The sequence below is a fragment of the Lipophrys pholis genome, assembly GCF_963383615.2.
Source record: "Lipophrys pholis genome assembly, chromosome: 9".
Taxonomy (NCBI): domain Eukaryota; kingdom Metazoa; phylum Chordata; class Actinopteri; order Blenniiformes; family Blenniidae; genus Lipophrys; species Lipophrys pholis.
In genome coordinates, this window is record NC_137639.1 from 25,825,985 (window position 1) to 25,846,622 (window position 20,638).

At 41.5% G+C, this 20,638-nt stretch overlaps 1 long non-coding RNA gene across 1 annotated transcript; it reads left to right on the forward strand.

Annotated features, from left to right (window-relative positions):
• The first annotated feature begins 1,070 nt into the window (after nucleotides 1-1,070).
• LOC308114423 lies at nucleotides 1,071-20,335 on the forward strand. Its single transcript, XR_013935614.1, has 3 exons — nucleotides 1,071-1,126; nucleotides 17,709-17,806; nucleotides 19,000-20,335. It is a non-coding gene; the product is annotated as an uncharacterized lncRNA (long non-coding RNA).
• The last annotated feature ends 303 nt before the right edge of the window (nucleotides 20,336-20,638 follow it).

The following is a 20,638-nucleotide window of genomic DNA, read 5'->3' on the forward strand; positions in this document are numbered from 1 at the left end:
ATGGTTGACCTACGTTTATAGTGACTGATATTATTGATATTCAGGCCAAAAATGATTGTGTTTGGGTTTGAATGCCTCAACCATCCTAATAATAATAATAATAAAAATCACCGTAAAGCAGCATGACTGGTCCAGAGTGGAACCAGAACCATGCATGTGTGGTCAGAGCAGCATATTCTGGGTTTAGGATCCAACAGGGAAAAACACTGTTACTGGCTGGTTAACAGCTTCTTGTTAAAATCAGTATAAGACCGGCATCGGTGAATAAAGAAACAACGGTTGTCCAAAGTTTTGTTTTTGTTTTTTGTTGTTGTTTTTTATAAGAGTGATGAACCAACATACTTCATTACATACACCTTCATTTGAATTGGGTTTGACAGTGGGACCCAGTTTTTTGTGTGTGTGGGTTTTTTTTTTTCTTAAGCTCCCTCTGGGTGGGAGTCCCATCTGGTATCCCTCCTGTTAATGGCACCACAATTAAGACAAACCAATCTTCAACACAGTTTGTCACTGCTGAAACAGCTTCGTACCGAGAGCAGAGCACAGCAGCAGCCCAATGGTAAACTGCACACAGCTGACAGGAGAGCTGCATAAATCTGCCCACTGCATGCTGGTTATACATGTTGTGTCTATTGTTGGTGCTGTATGATGGTGATTGAGGAACATTTAGAGCTTCAGCCTGCAGGTTCACCAGCTAAACCAACATGAGACCTGCGAACGGAATTCTGCATGTCAACCTTGTTTTTTATCAGCAGGCACGGATGAGATTACAATCTGGTGTATTCTGTATAGAAATATGCTTCTCACAGTCTAGAAAACAAGACTTAAAATGTTAACTTGCAATAACTTTATATCTACAGTCAATCAGCTGCGACAACATTAATGAGACGATTCAAGATCAAGTTTCACCGAAAGCAAAAACCCAAGACAGAACTTTTTAGAATAAATGTTCTTTTTCATTAAATTCCACCAAATAAAGGTAAGAATAAAAAAATAAACAAAATCTTACGTTCCCTGTCACGTGATGTGGTCACATGACACTGCATCAGCCACCTGTCCTGTCATAGCTCACGTGATTGGACTCATTTTGCTTCAGGAAGCTCTGAACAACTCAACCACTGCAGAGGTAAGCAAACCAGCAAGAAAAAACACGATATGAGTAGATCTACAGGTCAGTCTATCAGATGAGGCAAAGCAACACACATTATGAATCTGTGTGTGTAACTTTGTGACACTCATGAATTAACTCACGATGACACTGATATTTGTTAATGTGCACAACAGTGTTTATCTTTTCAGGGGTAAACATTGCCATGGCCAGAGATTAAATCACAAGAAGAGAGTAGAGTTGTTAAATTCACCCCTGGTCATCCTGACCCAGCAAAGCCAAGGTTTCCTAGTTAACACAGAACAGCTGCTTTTGTGGTTTCATTTTAATCAGGTGGTGAGTTTTTTCGAGCACGCACCTCAGCAGAAGTCCTCACTCTCAGTTGGACGTGGAGAGAAACCAGAATGACCCGTGTTTGTTCTCTCCTGCCAGTTGTTTTCAGCTCACTTCATCAGGTTACAAATCTTAAAACCAAAAACCCTTGCTGGCTCCAAAAAGCACAATTTTCTGAAAATCCCAATGATGTTGCTGGGAACCAAAAGAGCTTTTAGAAAAGACCAGATTCTTTCATGATTGCACCAACTGCAGGTTCTCGAAGTCATACTGAGTATAGGCCAACCTGTTTTTCTTTTTTCTCCCATCAACATGTCAAGAAATCCTGAATTTGCTTCAATAATGAAGATTAATTTTACATTTAACAAATTAAACATGCAGACGATGGCATTTAAATACTTTGCATTTGGCACGGTTTCACATGCTCATTGGCTCAGAATTTCTTTTCAACTGTAATTTGTCTTGCAAGAAGACTTTTGATGTGTGAGTTTCCCATTCATCTGAACATATATGATATAAAAATCACAAACGTGCAGTGAGAAAATGGTTTAGTATAAATCGCCACCATATTATGCATGTTAAGTTATAACATGTGTTTGCCTCATAGGTTAAACTAAATCAGGAAGTCATTTGTTGGACAGTATTTATTTTTACTTTTTTTTTTTTTTTTTTTACGCCTTGCCCACCAAAGTCGAGGATGAGGGACAATTCAAACGGCGCTTAAAGGAAAATTTCCAGCTCTGTCAAAATTGGTATGAATCTGGTAATACAGGGTGGTGTTTTTCTTTCCGTCTGTCATTAGCCGTGCCCGAGGTGGAGGACAGTGCAGAAACATGGCAACAAATGAGGAGACTGTTTTGTTTGCTGGTGTGTAAAAGTGCAACAGACAGGAGCGTGATGTCAGACGGGTGTGCAGTGGACTTATTTCTGCTGGATTTCTTTGTGGTTTGCGACGTCTGCGAGGCCAACGTTTGTCTTTGATGGCATGTCTGCCTGTCATTTACCATTAAATCATACACGGCACAACAGAAACAAGTGAAACTGCGTCTCAAAGACATTATGTAGTTGTGTAGCTGGAGTTCTCTGATGAAAGCAGCCATCTTTTGAGGCAAGCTGTTTATTCCTGACAATGAACGGGGTAAAAATAAATCCCCTGTCAGTTTCAGGTGTACAACTTGATCCCTTCTAACATGACTCATACCAGCAAAATGGCACAAATGGGGAAAAAAAAAATTCCTTCAGTTCCAGGTGTAAAACTTCAGCCTGTGCATAAATGAAATGTTTGAAAGATATAAATATAGAAGTGAATGTAGGGGTTCATTCACGTAGGAATGCAAACGCCACATTGAAAGACTTGTCGTAGATCCTGGACTTGAACCATCAACCGCCAAAGCCAACTTCCAGAAGAACAGTTCTCTTATTAGAAAACAAAATGAGTGAAGCGATTCTTGATAACATCAGATGCAGCTAAATAAATTGCCCTGTGACGTTAATGAAACCATTCCGACATGTTTCTTTTTTCTTCCCCCGCTCCAAAGTCTTGTAAAACAACCTGACCCACAACAGTTTCAAAAACACTTCCTTTCAGGATTTCTACATCTCCTCGTCTCGCCTCCCGAGATCAAACATCGATGACCCAGCACAGATAGTGCGTATATTACTGTCAGTCTCCCTGACTGGTGTCATCCATACTGTTATCTTAGCCTTTCAAGGATTAATAACCTTTTCAAGTTTAATGAGATAAGAGACCTCGGGGAGTTTTCCTCCCGCTGTGTTCAAAGGCCGTCCGGCTTTAGCGACTGCTTTATCTCAGCCACTGATTGACCTGGCTGATAGGTGATACTGAGGAACCGCAGTGGCCTGGGGAAGTGGCCTCTCTCCTCTGAGGGGATGAGGACTGGCAAACTCGGGCTCTCCTGTCTGGGAGAATCCCGTCAGTGGGGCTCGGTGTCTCCGAGATGCCGACTCTTCCCTTTGATTCCTGTGACCGGGCACTTTTACGTGCCTTCCTCCCTCGCGCCGCCCAAGCCAGAGCCCATAAAGCAAGTCTGCCACTCTCCGGCTAGTTGGACAGGACGTGTTTGTAAGTGTTGCCTGAATGCACCGCCAGGCAAAATGACACCCCGAGGGCTCGTAAGACGTGTGATTTCTTCTCCCGGCTCATGCCAAGAGACCCTTTTGAGTTCCAGCTCAGATCTTTCAGAAATGCTGCCATTTGTGGCCGATGACTGTGGGCCTCTGGGGTTAGACTTACGATCTACACGGCGTGGCAAGTACACATATTAACTCGGGTAATCATAAGAAAAATACAGAGCGGTCCAATGGCATGAGGGAATCTCATGCTTCAGAGAGAAATTACTCTTGAAAAAGAACTGAAAACCATCTTTTTTTTTTTTTTTTTTTAAATGAAGTTTTTAATAATTCAAATAAATTATCCTTGAGCAAATATACATTCAACACTTCCTTCGTGTTGTGAAAGCCTTTACCAAGCTGATATCCTGTGGTTCATTTCTGTGTTTTAAAATAGACCCGAGACTATAGGTTTGAGGAATGTAACCCGGAGGAGACGTACACTGGGGGAATATTTTTCAAGGAGGGTTTAGGACCACTCTCATTATCACTATATATTGAGAGAATAAAATGAGGGCCTCTGAAAAGGCCCCCGGGGCTCCTGCAATGTGAGGGAGTTGATTGTCCTTCATGCTACACACTATATCACCGGCTAATCTCTGAGGAAAACATCTGCGTGGATGGAGGCATGTGTTGGTGCGACGGAGTAGCGAGTAAAAAAACCACAGGGCCTCAAGCTCCATTAATGTTGGTGCTGCCATGTTCGCTCGTCTGTGCAGTTTCCAAATAACGTCATCACTCAAACTGGGTGAGGAGAAGACGGTGCTACCTGCAACACGCTATCTTCTGAATTTACTGCCGACGTATGAAATGTAAACTCTTGTTTTTTTTTTGGCCTGAGCCGTTTATTCCCCAAATATTTTAAAGGTCATTTGAGATACATAAAGATTGTCAAAATTAAGTAAAGCAATATTATAGGTACTGTGAACACTAGGTTATCTTTTTTTTTTTTTTTTTTTTTTTAAATGAGGGTTCACGATTTACATGATGCGTTAAAAATGCGAGTTTGACCTTTAAAGCTGTTGTGACGTGGATCGATTTTCAAGCTACAGTGATTGTTTTTGCGTTTCCATTTCTGAAAAATTCCATGTTTACATGGTAACATTTTGAAGTTGGCAAAAATGGCAGAAACGCTGAAAAGGAGGCTATGAGTTGCCGCTGCTGTTTTTGTAATAAAACCAAACACGCACACACAAAAATGTGCATGAGAACAATAGGCGATAAACGTTAACAATGGTGAGGACTCACACATTCGTATGGGCAGACAACAAAGTTGGGTTGTTATTCTGAGTGACTGTTAACTGTAAAGCTACCAAGTCCTAGGAAAGTATGGACTGGGAGTCATGACCCTCTGGGGGGCGCTGGAGAGCTGTTTACTAGTGCTGCCATTTGCATGCGCAGTAGCAGCGTTTCAGAAAATCTGCATTTCCCGGCGTTTACACAGAGACAGATTTGGAGGTTTTTTTGAAAAGTTCCACCTCAGCCATTTTCAAAAAGCCCCGAGCACCGTTGTTGTGTAAACAGATGCCCAAAGGCAGTCAAAGTTTTCGGTTTTCACTTGAAAGCCTTGTCTTGCAAACAAGGCCGAAGAGAGACGAGATTGATATTGAGTTGTCAACCGTTTAGGATTCTCAGTAGTGGCCAGTGTGGGTTCAAACCCTGGTTGAGTCTTTCTGTGTGGTGATTGCATGTTCTTCTCGCTGTGTGCTGAGGTTCCCAGATTTCCTCTCACAGTCCAAAAACATGTTTAAGGCTGATTTGGGACTCTGTGTTTGCATTTGGACTTGCAGGCAATTTAGAGTGACGTTAGCTGGGATTGGACCCGGCACCCCAATAAAGTGGGATAGAAGATGGATGGATGGTTGCTGTACCAGGCTAAATCATGCTAAGATAAACACAGGAGCAGTATCTGGCCCCTGCGGATCGATGGTACCCCTGCAAATTGATAGTTTGAGGAAATAGGTGGGGCTTGAGCTGATCCTCGTGAAACAGCCTTTTGTGTTTGTTTCAGTGCTAATTCAGGAATACTATAAGTGTTTCGATTTAACTTTAACTTTGATGTTAATAAAAACCTGGACTCCTCCTACAGCTGCAGTTTTATTGGTGTGTGACCTACAATGTTTGACCCACCAGCCCTTAAATACTGAATTCTACAGCCGAAGATTAAGAAGGATGACATGAGAAGGTCCAAACTATGTTTATAAAATTGAACCTCAAAACAAGGTTCTTGATGTTTTCTGCACTTTTCAAATACATGCACTGATTCCTCTGTTGACACGTTTGACTTTAGTCTATTATTAAGTCTGAAAGTTTTATCCGGATTTCAGCTCTGTTTCAAAGACCGATCGAATTCAAGCAGCCTCCTGGCCAGCCAAACTTGTTTATCTTTGCTGTGTGAAACCACAGTGGTATCCAGAGGGACCCCGAACGGTTTGAAGTAAACCGTTCCGGACTGCTCTGGAAAGTTTTAAGAAAGTCCGAACGGTCTCGATGTTCCCCCGGGGGAGTCGCTGTATAATTCACACAATTCATAATGAGCAATGAGCTACACGACTCCATGTTGTGCGACTGGGTTTTTGGGGAGAGGCCAGTGTGTGAAACAGCACTGTGACAAATCCTCGGTGCTGCATCACAGTTTTAACGGAACAGCACAGTGTAGGCATGTTGTTGACTGAACATAACACACCACTAATGCAGCATAAGAATGTGTTACCCAACCAGACGGGAATGTGTGCCCACGCTGGCGCTGAGCGTCGTGACAGAGCATTTCTCTTGTCAAAGTGGGAAATCACCATCTACACCAGGGGATCATGTGATTTAAATGCATAGGATGCCACAAATTGCGGCGCGCTGCGTTTAATGGCAGTTCCCCCTCCCGTTTTGAAGTTCAGCTGGCACTACCACCTCATATGGCCTGGCGTTAATCTGCCATGAACAAGCCTGCATTATGCCAAGAGTGTAGTAGAAGTGAGTGGGGAAACAGGTGGCCTTCGCTTTCTCTCATTCCAGCCCCGAGCGCTGGCTTCTGGACACCGAGTTGGACAGCTCGCAGTGTTTTGTGGAATTTCCTCCCAAGCCACTTTATTAGTAAGTGAAAATAAACCTCAAATATTGCTCCAGTGTTTACATGTGTGCATTGGTGCAAAGTATGAATTTCGAGTTTAAAGGGTGGTTGGATATTTTAGTAAATAAACGCTGCTGAGAGACTGGGGTAAAACATCTACATACATGCACCAGCTGAAATAAACGATAGTTTCTATAGCATATATGAAGATTTGTACTTTAATGTACCCTGACCAGCCTTCACATGATGGTCTCATTGCATGTGCTGCTGGTGGCATAAATTGAGCAGCAAGGTGACGCTTTGTCCTCCATAGATGTCTTGTTGTAAGCAGGACAAATGATCAAGGCTAACCTGTGATGACTACGACTCCAAAATGTGGTCAGTTTCTATCCAAAGTGGCCCAAAAAAGCGAACTGCAGATTTCATTGGTGGACGAAGCTCATCGATGTACAACCTCCCTTGTAACTTCCCACCTTCAGCGCTCTAGTGGAGTCTGATGTAACGATTGACGAGGGTTGTTTTTCAAGTAAAAACCTACACGGTATTATCAGTGTGTCCACTCAGGAAGTGTCCATTCACGCACTTAAGTGTATTTCACTTGCATGGCACTTTTCCTCTGCTTTAGCAGCCCCCAAAGAGCTTCACACTGCTAATCGCATTTGCACACCGACGGCGGCGGAGACGGGGGCTCGAACCTGAAACCTTATGATTGAGAGACGGCCCACTTTACCAACTGAGCAGCCCCAGGATGATTTCAACACCACTAAGCTCACTCCTGCCTTGTTGGCTTGTATATGTTGCTAATTTAACAGCTTGCCTTCGTGTTAAATGGTGTTAAAAAACCATTTGGAGCAGTGTGTGACTAAAATGTGGCGAGCTGCAGGTGCTGACTGACGGGTTCTCTTTCCTCTTGGCGTGTTGTAATCGTGTGCTATTTCTACTCGGAACATTTAGCATGTTTATGCGACCTGAAAGGTGTGCGGTACCTGTTTAATTAAAATATCAAACACTATGAGAGGTACAGACCAACCAGATGAAAAACTTATAATGAGAGATGATTGAATAACTAAAACACTAAAGTTAATTTGTTCATTCTGGTTAAAGCTGCTTATAGATGTTATTTATTGACTTTGGAGGGAAGCAGTCTTGGTATTTTTTCCTTGTGCTAATTTCCACTACTGGCCAATCTTCATTCTGCGCTGGCTTTATTCAGCTCCCACACGACAGAGGCGTCGTGAACGAGTAAAAACAAACTTAGCCGTTCCTCAAACTATCCCGAAAACTGAATGATGCATTAAACGGGTGATTCACTTTTGGAAGTATCAGAAAATGGTGAAAGAAATTCACCACAACTAGTTATGTTGCCAAAACATTTATTATTTTGTTCTGACCAGCAGCCCACGACTGTAATGTATTCATTTTGTGAGTGAAATGGTGCCTTAGAGATCCACAATGAACTATTGCAAGCTCATAACAGCTGCTGAAAGTTGTATATAAACACTTTTTGTCACACAAATGCACATCACATCTGTGGCTTATGCATATGTAATATATATATTGCATACAGACGAATACTGGCAAGTTTAGATATAGTTGATTATCCAATACAGCTCATTGTCGGGGGGGGGGGGGGGGAACTAGATTGGAGTCGATCATTGATCTTCCACACACCAAAAACAGAACTTAAATAGACTAAATTACTCCGCAAATGCATGAACGACTACTATTATTTTGAAGGAATGTCTACATTGTGTCTTCAAAGGGTCTCACTCGCTCTGATCGCTTATATCCTGGCTGCGGCACACAGTCATTTCATGGATTTAAAGAAATGGATAGCAGATTGTCTGAGTTTTTTTTCAAGACTTGTCATAACGCATCACTTCGGTCTTGTTTTCTCCACAACAAAGTTAGAAATCAGAAATCTCACTTACTGAGTGATCATGTGAAAAAAAAAAAAAAAAACACTGTCAGTGAGTGGGATTTTAGGTGTAACAACATCAAAACAAGAGTGTCTCTTGTTATTTATCGGCTGAAATGTATAGTGACTTAGACAGCTGATTGTCTGCCGTGTAAGAAAAATGTCCTTATATTCCTCAAGAGGGAAAAAACCCAGCTAAAACACCAGAGACAACGTTGTTTAATGCTCAGGTAGTCGAGTGGGCCAACCCAAATTTTTCACACCAGTGGATGCAGTCAGGTGTCAGTCAACAATTTCCAGACGGCCTGGGGAGTCGTGGCAGCTCCGGTCCTCTGGTGCTGTGCTTGGATTAAGATGAGAGGGTGCGGAGAGAAAGGAGGAGGCCTGCTTTCCATAAAGTCCTGGTATCCTGTGAGGCAGCTCCACTTCATAATCATAAATCGACTTGATGGAAATTGGGGGTGGGGGAGGGGGGGTCATATCCCAACGCTGTGGGGGAAGTTTGAAAATGTGACAGTTTTATACCAAGTTTTTTATTTTGATTTCCAGAGTTTCTGTTCAATTTCAATTGTACGGCTTCAAAATGCTTCCATTTTCAACTCCCCCCCCCCCACTGCTGATGGACAGATATCAGAGCTCGTCGATTTAAACTTGTTGGATATAAAACGATGATGATTGAATTTTGTCTGTTTTTTTTTTTTTTTTGGGCCATCATGTGTCAGACCTTCCTCTCTTGACTGGATGCTGTAGCGGACTGAGGTCTGTGGCCTCTCTTGAGTTTGTGCTCCGGCCAGCTCCAGCCCATGCGTGTAATGCTGTTTGTAATGAGAAATCTAAACAGGGAACATCAGTGAGGCATGGCAGGAATGTGTTTCCATTGGATGGAGATCCGTGCAAAAAAAAAAAATGAGCAGGAGGAAGAAAAAGGAAAAAAAAGAAAATAGAAAGAAGCGGCAAAGATGTGTCCAGAAGGAGTGCTCACATGGGCCAAAGCGGAAGACTAATGTTATTGTACATTGGCTGTCACACTGCCAGCCCTCCCTCACCAATTGGTTGCTAGTTTCCCTACCAGTTTCTCTCCCACCTCCCTCTTTCTCTCTCTCCCTCCCTCCAAAACTCTGTTTGCTCAGGTGGACAGTGACACAGTTCTGGATGAACCCCCTCCTGCAGACTGTGTCATCAGCTCCAATCCGGAGAGGCCTGCGGAGAGCTGGAAGTCGAAAAATTCAACTTGCTTCCTTTGGGAGGAGTGACATAAAGGACAAGCACGAAGAGCAACAACAAAATTAAGAGGAAAAAGGAAAATAGGGAAGCTGCAAATGCAAAAAAACAAAGAGTGTGATGCATTCGAAAGCGAGAGAGGAGAATGCAACGCGTGAGATGGAGGAAAAAATTCAGACCACCCATTCTGAAAATTAGAGAGTGGCGGTTTGTAGTGCGTAGAGGCCGTCTTGGTTTATGGCCCATGGAGGATGTCTTGAAGCAGCACTGTTTAGCGTTTATTTTATCATGCCGCGCCGTCTCAGACCCTCTTGTCAGGAATCTCATTCTGCAAAGACTAATTACAGTGTAAACACTGCATTAAAGTCTGTAGGCCACTCCACTTCACTATTTACCTTTTCTCCCAAACAGTCCTGACATCCCTCCGCAGATTGATTCTGTCCATGGAAACCTCCACTGCTGGTGTTTATTTGTTTTGAAGCTGGCATGCGAATTCATGCCGAAATTGATGGATACAGATTTCATCGACGGCATGAATAACACAGCTCAGTTTGAAAGACAGCAGATCGGGTCCCACCTGCAGAATGCGGCTTCATTTCACTCCACAGTATAACCAGCGTTTCCCGCAGAAAAAAAAAGACTGGGAAATATCACTATTTAAAGGGCTGAACGTTTAGCAGATAGTCTATTGCTGTTGACTATCAAAACCTTACATTTCAAAAGAAAAGCAACAAAAGACAACCGGGAAACTGCTTCATTAGCACAGGCCCGGCTGCTCAGGAGTGGTCACTCGGTGTCAGTCACCTGCATGGCAGAGCCAGAGATCTTAATTATTACCACATGGACCCAAAGGGCCGGAAGACGGTGCTTTTAAGGCAGACTGGGAGTTATGGCCTCCCAGATCTTTTAGCATATAAAATAAACAAGGGAACTGCTACTGCAGGCGGGTGGAAGTGTGTCACCGTTTGAATCCTTGATGCTTTGATTTATATTTTCACAATAACCAAATGTGAAAATTCTCTTAGTTAATGTGTAGTGCAGTTCTTTCAATTTTCACTCAAGTCAGTTAAAATAATAAATAGATCTTAAACATTGACTCTGTAACAAGGTAAAGTCCTGCATTTATGTGCTTGCATGTCAATACTTTTATAGTGCGCTCATTTGTAAGTAAACAACCTTAATGCCATAAAATACAATCTGAAACCAATAAATGTCTCACTAGTTTACTGCATAAGTGTATACAGTCATGTCCCATCCTGTATACCAAGAATTGAAATGCACTAGTTTGCACTAGTTTCTGTGCTCTAAAAAAAAAAAAAAAAAAAAAAAAAAATCCATCAGGTGACTGGCAGGAAGTTTATATTGTGAGGAAAAGTGTAGAGAATTCGAAAATTCACATTATACAACTAAATTTGCTTGTATTCTTTAACTGTCATCAATTTATTGTGGTTACAAAAAAAAGTCAAATACCAAAGGTACTAACTAAATATGGTGATTTGCTTGAGAAAGGGTTTACTTTTTGCATGAATTCATATTTAAAGAGCCGGTAAATGTTTGTACTGGCAGAAGTGAATCGACCTTTTGCTGAATTTATAAGCTCTCCCAGTGTGTTGCATATTATAATTATGTGTATTCCAGTCAGAACGCTGCAGTAGGGGAGATAATTATGCCATAGTTGTCCTTGATTTACTTGTCGGCTTTACTGTAATGTTGCAGAGCTGCTGTCTCCCTCTGTTCTGTTCCCTGAGGTTGTTTCCACAGTACTGGAGATGTATTTGCAGTAGATGAAGTAACTTTCTGCTGCTGTCTGCATACGTATGTAGTTTATCGAAGCTGTATTGTTGCTGCTTCTAACTAATCCATTCCTTTAAAGAGTCAGTATTATGCTCATTTCTGAATCTCGCACTTAAATGACTCAGACTAAACTGTGTGAGCACAATAAGCTGAATTCTAACTAACCTGATGTAACTTAGGCTGAATTTAGTGAATCGGTTATTAGACTGACAGCTCATCTAAAGTATCACAGCAAAAAAACTACATGCACGCTTTTTAGCCTAAATTAAAGAGACATTTAAAAGTGATGAATAGTTTCTTGTACAAGTGCAGTATTTTTTAAAGTCAAAGAAAATACTACTATTTGTTGCGTAATCTTTAACCAGATAGTCTATCTGTCCTTTCAGATCTAAAAAAAGAAACAACAAGAACTTCTAGACATTAGTTTGACTGCAGTCTTTGTTACAGAGACGATTCAATTAGGCACAATTGACACTGTTAAACAGAACTGTTAAGACCGTATACTTGTTGTATTTTCTTTTTTAATTGTAAATTAAGAACTACTTTCAACCTGTGTACAGCTCATGGTGGGTACAGGAAGTGGAAATTATACTGGCAGGAACATGAATATAAAAAATGCACAAAGTAAAAAATAAACTTTTTGAAACGGAACATACCATCTTTCACAAAGGATTCTGGTCCAGGAAGATTAAAACATTTTTAAAAAGTGTATGTATTTGAATCTTTTTTTTATACATATATATATTTCATATAATATTGTCATATTTCTGTTCCCAACACTGCTCAAGTAAAAAGTTAAAAAGTGTCCCTGCATGTAAACGGATATGACTTCCTGTCATTGATTAGAAAAGGATGACATAAGCGACACAATCATAGAAAAAAATAAATGCTTTGGTGTTTATCAGCCTGGCAGCATCAGATTTGAGAAAAGAGAACTTGCATTTCTGTGTGTTGTGTGACTTTTACGCCGACACCTGAGGAGTGTTGACATTCAGGCTGGGCCAGTGTAACCGGCAGCTGCCTGGGAGGTGTAATAGGTTGTCTTACAAAGCACAGACAGGAAATGAACCCTGGTATCTCGCTTGAATCAGTCCCATCTGGACTCAATTATTCATCCTCGTTGTTTTTGGCTGGTGATAAATGATTCGGTCACACCGCTGACACCATTTCTCAAGTACAAATATAACTATGATATAGGACAATGTGGAGAAACAAAAAAAAAAAAAAGCAACCCCCGGTCTCTTGAGATTAGAAGAATGCAGCAGTTATTCACCTGCAGCTTGGAGAGCGATTAAGTTATGTAAAAATCTCGGCGTTGTTGTTTTTCAACATTGATACAACCCTACCAATATTTGTGTGGTTGTATCATCGCGGTTGTGACCCGATTCGTCTCCGTGGTGTATTTTCTCTTTTTAGGATTGACTGTGCTCCGAGACAATAAATCCACATTGTTTCTTCTGAACTTTATAAAACAAAGCAAACACATTGTTATCTTTGTCTCGACACGCTGATCTGCTGTTGAAGCTGATTTCAGTATTTTTGCTGCACTTGCACGAGGGGCGGAGAAGAGCGAAAACATTCAAACATCTCTCCTGTCCAAGTCAAACACCGCCATTTCTTGTGCGACCACAGGAGAAAGTTTAATGGCTCCTCAGAGGTTATGAACTGTTGACAGTTAATAAGTCAGAAAATTTCCCCTTGAAGAGGATGCAAGATTCCATCTGCAGGGCACCCAGTACAAAGAACCGGAAAGTAAATATCTTGCAATAGAAGTGGACTGGAATCTCTCAGTGGCTGCTCATGGAGAGTCTCTGGAGCGTGTCCCTCAAGGTTTCCTGATTTTCTGGAGGCACGGAGTTAAAATGACCACATTACTGAGTAATTTCTGCTCAAAACGCGTCGGCTTTCCTTTCACTTTCGGAGAACACAGGACCTTGAGACTGGAGGCAGAGCGTTTTGGAGGCAGCTGACCTTCGTGATTACACCTTATATTATTGTACTTGTCATCTATTTTCTTTGGCCCTTGGGATGTTCGCCATGGTAACGGCACACAGCGGGCCGGCCAAGCTGACCCATGCTGTCCTGTGCATTTCCCGGCTTGGCTGTGATGAAGGGAAGTCTCTGCCCATGATCCCTAACCCCTGATGAGGAGGCTTCTCGATTTCAGCTCCAGGTCCTGCATGGGCCTCATATCCCTCTTTGCTCTTCCCCCCCTCCCCAAAAAAAGGGCACGTTAGTCCTATAAAAAAAAAAGTCTCTTCTGAGCCAAACCGTCCCTTGTGCTCGTCGTCAGACTTGAGACATTATTCATTCTCTACAAGGGCAGAAAAGTCATGTCATTGTTGGACGGACGATAAACTGGAAAACAAAAAAAGCCTAACTTGGGGGGGGTTCACTAATAAATCATTACACTGTCCACAGCCTGATCCTGATGATTTTATATATTCTTATTAAACAACAAAGAGTTGAAGCAGATGGAAACCTCTCGCCCACCTCTGACTTGACGTAGCCACATCGACACCACCTGACGTCGACACAAAGCTCGGTAATCGTCACTTTGTTGGAGCCCTTCGCCAGGCAACCGGCAGCGTTTCCAGGAAATCGCAGCGATCTGCCAAGACATAGTCCAGCACACGCTTCTGTGCCGAACCGCAATCTGTCATTCTTTTTTTTTTTATTCTTTTTTTTTTTTTTTTGCAAAGATTGTGGTTTCAATTGCAGGATCATTATTAATTAGGTGGACACGTTGCGCCCCCGTGCATTAAGTCATTATGGCGATTTTAGCTTAAAATACTTAACTTCTTCTGTGAATACCACCGTCACTAACGAAAACGCCAAACAGAAAAAAAGCTTATGATGCTAAAAAACTAAAGCATGACATATGTGGGAGTATATAAATTTTTCAGCTCTGTTCCTGGTGTACATTGAATTATCTGAACTCTACAAGGTGCCAAAAGCCCTTTGAATAGTAATACTTGCAGGACTGTGACACGTCACGTCTATGCACCAGCTTGCGGTCCCGGTTTGAGAAAAAGTGTGGTTTTGGTTAAATGTTAAGAAACGTATATTCTCAGGTCATGATCTATGTTACATCAGACCACAAACCAAAACCGAGAACTGCTGCCTTCTATATGATGCATTGTACTATCACGTTGCATTAATTACAAAAGCCTCATTATACTATTAAAAACTATTAAGTCCACATTACTTATACTTCCTACGAAGCACATTTGTTGTTGCGGGGTAATATTCAGGGCACGCTGTCATATTTTAACACATTTTGTAATGGACAAATATAACTTCCTATGTCTGTTTTCAGTCATGGTGCTCAGCTAAAGTAAACTAATCATCTCCAGACTCATGTTAAATGAAATGACGTTACAGTGGTTTCAAGAAACCTATTGGTGCCATTTCTGTGTAAACATTAGACACAAAGGTCATTTAAGATGTAATAAAATGTTGTTTTTGTCCAAAACTTGATAGGAAAATGTTGTTGGAAGACTTCTGAGAGTTGATTCACAACAAGGGTGCTCATAAACAAAAGTGCAACAAAACAAGTATTGCACTGGAGATGGAAGAGATTTTTGTTTGTCCACTCATGTTTTCATTAAAACACTCAATTATGTGAAACAACTTCACAATAAAATAAAAAAAACATCTATTGGCCCTCATGCAACACACCTGTTTCTCTTCAATAACTTTTATGTCGGTTTGCCGCAGAACCGTTAAACAAAACCAGCAAAACCAATGAGTTCATTTTATCAAATGTTCAGAGTGGAATTCTTTTTCCGTTTGCAAGTGAAGATATCTTCTTGAAGATTAAACGTGTATTTTACATGCCTCTTTGACAGACGTGTGGGCCATATGCTGTGACAACGGGCCCTTTACAGGCTTACTGGACTCTGGAGCGGCCAGGCTCCAAGTCGAATGAAATACAGCAACGTGCTGACAAAAGTAAATCCACAGAAGTAGATAAACTCACGCAGCTTCACCTGAGAGAAAAACCAACAGTGTTTTGGCTGACTCCCCGGCAAAAAAAAAAAGTCGGACATCCTTATCCCGAGAAGGATATCTTGGGAAGAAAAGTTGTGTTTTTTGTGTCCTGTGGGGTTGAAAGAAGAAAACGTATTTACAAAAGCATGAAAATATTTTATCACTAGCAGCAGGGGCAGGAGTGTTTTAATGACCTGAGCCACAGGCCTCTGGCTGGCTGCGGGCTTTCTCAAACTGCAAAGAGCCCAACTGGTCTGCCTGCCAACCCTTGGGGCAACATCGAGATGAAACAGATAAGATAATTGTCTCTAATGAAATCCAGATCTCAAGGTCCGTCTGGACCCGGGATAGCTGGGCCGTTTTCCCCATTTTTGAAGAGACGGGGAGGGGGTGCAGGGAGGGAGGGAGGGGGGTGTGTGTGTTCATATAGATCTTGAATTTGAGGAGAGACTCTGGAAGTCGGACTCTTAATTCAAACCAGAGCCGGAGTACCAGCCCGTGGAGCTTTGATAGCGTTTGAAGTTCTGCGAGCGAACACGGTCCAATCGGCCTGCTTGGCTCTGTTGTCATGACAACCCTAATTATCGTTCTTTACAGCCTAGTTTTTACACAGGAAGGGAACCATTATGTTCTTTGGGCATTTGCATCTCTCTGGGGCAAGTGTTAAAGGTCAGGGAAACCAACCAAACTGAGAGTACGGCAGAGCGAACTTGTGCGTGTGAGAAAAGGTGATTCACATCTGACACTTTGGCAGGCATGTCTTTTGTTAAACATTTCTTGAATTACTCACATGAAACATATTTTCCCCCCAGACGGTCGAAACTCCAACTTTCTGCTGTGTTTAGTCAAGGTTACAGTAAAGAACGCCACTCGGAGTCGTTGAGCTCAGTCTGTCCGACTATTTTTAACACGTCGCTTCACTTCTTTTTCCTTCAAACATAAAAACTCTGCAGCCCCAGAACCCTACATGTTTACCCGCAAATTAAAAAAAAAAAAAAAAAAAAACACAAAAAACTGCACAAGTTGCGAAATCAGCCGTAGTCATGGGTCAAAATCGGACTTTATTAATACTTTGAGTAATGTCCCAAACAAACAGGAGCCTGATCACAACGCATTATTCATCTCATAATGTGATAATACACTTGTAGCACAAAATAAACACGAGGCTGTTTTTCCTGATTGGTTTCCAGTTGTGTTCAGACATCTGTGGCAAGTTAATGTGCCACATGTACTCCTCCGCTCTCGGATATTGTTGGCTGATACTGGACTGTTGGGTTCAAAAACAGCAAAAGGCGACCCAGACCAAAGTGCTGCTTTAATGTGAGACCGGTTGCACTTCCTGCATCTTTGTTTAGGAGGGAGAAAAGTGGCTAAAATTGGCAATTAGCTTTCAAAAAGTCTTCTGCTCTTACAAAGAAGAATTCAAATCATTGCAAGGGTAACTTTCACTTGGGTAACTTTCAATTTCTAATGCAGACGTGGCCTTAAATAACACAGTCATAGTTTCATTTTTCTCCTGCTCTATATGATAATACTGCAAAAAAGGACTTTAATATGCAATCATGTGGAAAAAAAGTTCTAAAAATAGTTTAGTTAAGGGAACAGCGACTGAACGTTCTCACTCAGATCTTATCAGACTGGCCGTTGTCGCAGAACGAAGAGCCTTAAGTGTCGTCGCTCCGCCAGGGGTCACAGATAGCCCAGAATCAAAGGGGGAGCCAGAGGTTGACCAAACAAATGGCTCTCCCTCTGCCCTCATGTAAAACTATCTGCCAAACACCAGTGGTCCTCTTTGAACTTGATTTAGCACTGAAGTCGCAAACAGAGAGTCGTCTGTTGTGGAGGACAACACTGCATAAAACATAAAAAAGAAGATGAGAGGAGCTTTTTGTTGTGTCACTCCGAGATCAGCGTCTCCTTAATGGAGAGGAACTCCCCGTTACACTCCCAGTAAAAGATTCAGACTTTTCTGAAACTCATTTAAAATCAGGAAGGTATTTAATGATTATTTTCATGACACAAGAAGGAGTCTTACATGCACTCAACGTCAAAATCCTCTTTCATAGTTCTGTCATCAAGTCGACGCATCAGAGTTCATGTCGTCTTGAAAAATAAGTTTTATATGATAAGTTGTTTCATCTTCTCAGATGATGGCGTGAAGGATCCTGATGGAAGCGTCCGACGCCGGCCCCCCCTGCTGGGATGTGAGAAAACACAGCATGAGTCGCACTGCACGTGACGCCAGGTGGGAAGTGAAACGACACACTTTGAAAAGGATTCGACTTCATCACACTATTATTTTTTTACCACTGAAATATCCTGAAATGCCGATTAGAGATGTGTAGTCAAATTAAGATCACATTTAAATGCAGTGTGATGATGGAAAAAGGAAGTTGGCAGCAGAAGGTATAATTGTAAGCATCGGCCCTTTCTTGTATATTTTTTTTTATAAAGACGAACGTAACCAGATTTCTGATATGACTTGTGACACAACGTCTTAAGATGAAGTAGGGGTCTATTTTAATGGCAGTAACCTAAAACTAGGTGGTTAATTTGAATTCAAATACCAATGAATGTCTCCCAATATTTAGCTTTGTTCACTCTTCTAATTCTGTGTAATGTCCCCTGTAAGTTACAAAGACCTGCCTTGATCTCCTCATTTGTTATAATCCAGCTGAGATGGCGGCTCAGCACGGCCTCCGTTAGAACAAAGTTCTGCAGTGATGGTCAATTTGATTTCGCCCCTGCTTTCACATAAAGCCGCTTCCTGCCAGGACCTCGGCCGAGTGGATAAGAATGAGCTGTTTGAGATGGGTCGGGCTGGAAGAAGGAGATCATTGTAACTTTTAAGTAACAACACTTCAATTATGAGCGCGACATTAGAGACCTGCCAGGAGGCGTCAACGGGATCGGTGGGCCAGCAGGTTAATGAAGGCGGCGGGATTAATACCCAGGGAGTGAGCCGCCCTCGGGGACGGGAGCCGGGACGCTGCATCATTAGAGCCCCATTAACCCCCAAGGCTTTACGCTGTTTTACTCAATAAGGGAGAAACTGTGCTCTGCCTACACTCACATCCAGGTCCAGGGTATTTTTGAGGAGCTGTGGAGAAAACTTTACAAAACACTTTTTTTCTCCTCCTCACTTCAAAAAAAATAAAAAAATTCTTGGTGTTTCATACTCAAACTGAAGCTACAGTTACACTCCACCTTGATTGAACATAAACAGGAATGTTTAAATCGCCATGCGTTGGACTACGACTGCCCTCCACTTCGCCTGTATGTTTATACTTCCTGAGAGGGGCCCTCTATTTATGGACAACCGAAGAGCACAAATAATCATCCCCCTCAAGTGAAAAATCTGCTTTTATTATCTGCAACGTCCTGCAATGCCTTTGTGTACGCTCGCACTGCCTTCTGATTGCCTGTTTATTATTCCAGCGATTCTGCTGAGCCAATGGGGATCTGGCCAATTCCTGAAGGTGCCAAGCCTTTTCCAGCCTTTTCCTGTCCCTGACATCATTGTGTATACCCCTAAAACACACTGATCCGTGTCTTGTCTGCAGCCTGGGTGGCACACATCACACGCACCAGAGGTTGAACACAAGGCGCACATGTTTTGACGGCACCGTTTGGACCCGTGTCGAAGGACTTTTCTGATCGTGGAGACAATCAGATCTCATGCCATCAGGCCTCTCGACCAGTGTCCTCCTCTTCTTCTTCTTCTTCTTTTTTTTTCCTCTAACTGTGAGAAATCGCTGACATGCTGCTGCTTCATACGTTCAACTGAAATCTCCAATTTTCCGATGCGTGTCGACAAACTGGTTTAAAACCATCCGTGTAATATTTTCTCAAACAGCCAAACTCAGTTTCTGCTGTTGTTGCTCCACAAATATGATGTGAAGTTACAGTTTTGACATACAGCGTATACTTTGTGTATAAAGGAAAAATGGAGAGAAAAATCTTTAAGCCTTCATAACAACTGTTTCTCAAAAGAAAAAAAACTAATCATTGAATACTGACGGTTTTTGGGATTTTATTTTTGTGAATTTTCTGGATTATTGTTAAAAATCGGGATCAAAATATAATTTTTCACTTAGATGACAGGAGATACTGCTGTTTAGATTTCTGCAAAACTAGGAATATTAATCATACATATGTATAAAACGGCAAAGGACATGAGTTTACTTAAATGAAGTCGATGTGCTACAGGTGTCTGTCTGAACTATTTACACCTGAACCTGCTCCAGTGAGGGTTTTTTTCTGGTTGAGAAGCAGGTTAAAAACTCTCGCCATTAACGTCTGGCTTGGATCAACCTGATTGATATAGTTTTGTATTAATTAGAAACAATATCTGATGTTACCAAGAACAGAAAGTTGAACCCTGACGTTTAGATAAATGTTGAAGTGAATATAGCAAATATACTCGGTGGCATCTAAACTGTACTTCATGTCACATACACAGGTCACGTCCTTTCTTGATTATATTCACTCGTTTTTATGAACATATAATCTTACGTTCTTTGATATACTCCTGATCACATGTAAAGAAATAGAACAGTCTTTCTGAGTTGAGGCACATCTTAACAAGTTTAAAATTAAATAAAATAAAATCGATTTACATGTGTTTTTTTGTTTCTATTCATCCATACGCAAATCAATTGCTGCTTCAAATTACAGAGATTCATAAATGTTTGTGCTCAATTGTGAAAATGAACAAATGCGTTTTGGTTCCTCGACCTCAGGTGGAAAAAATTTAATAAAATGGGATGGCGAGAGGAGGTTTGGTTTTTCACTCTTTGTTACAGATGCTGTCTCAGGTAGCTGCTCTTTTTTCCAATAGAACTCATGGTTCCTAAATACATCACATACTTTTATCTATCAAAAGAGGTGCAGATATTTTCGATTTTTGGAAAATTAAAAAAAAAGTATGTCTTTGTAACTTATTCCAATTAAGATAATTCCTTTTTTTGTTTTCTCCTAAAATAAGTCGATATTTCTAACATAAAGGCAGCCATCTGTTCTGATTTCATTATTTATAGAAAAGAAAAAAATACAGATTTTAAATCATTAAGATGCT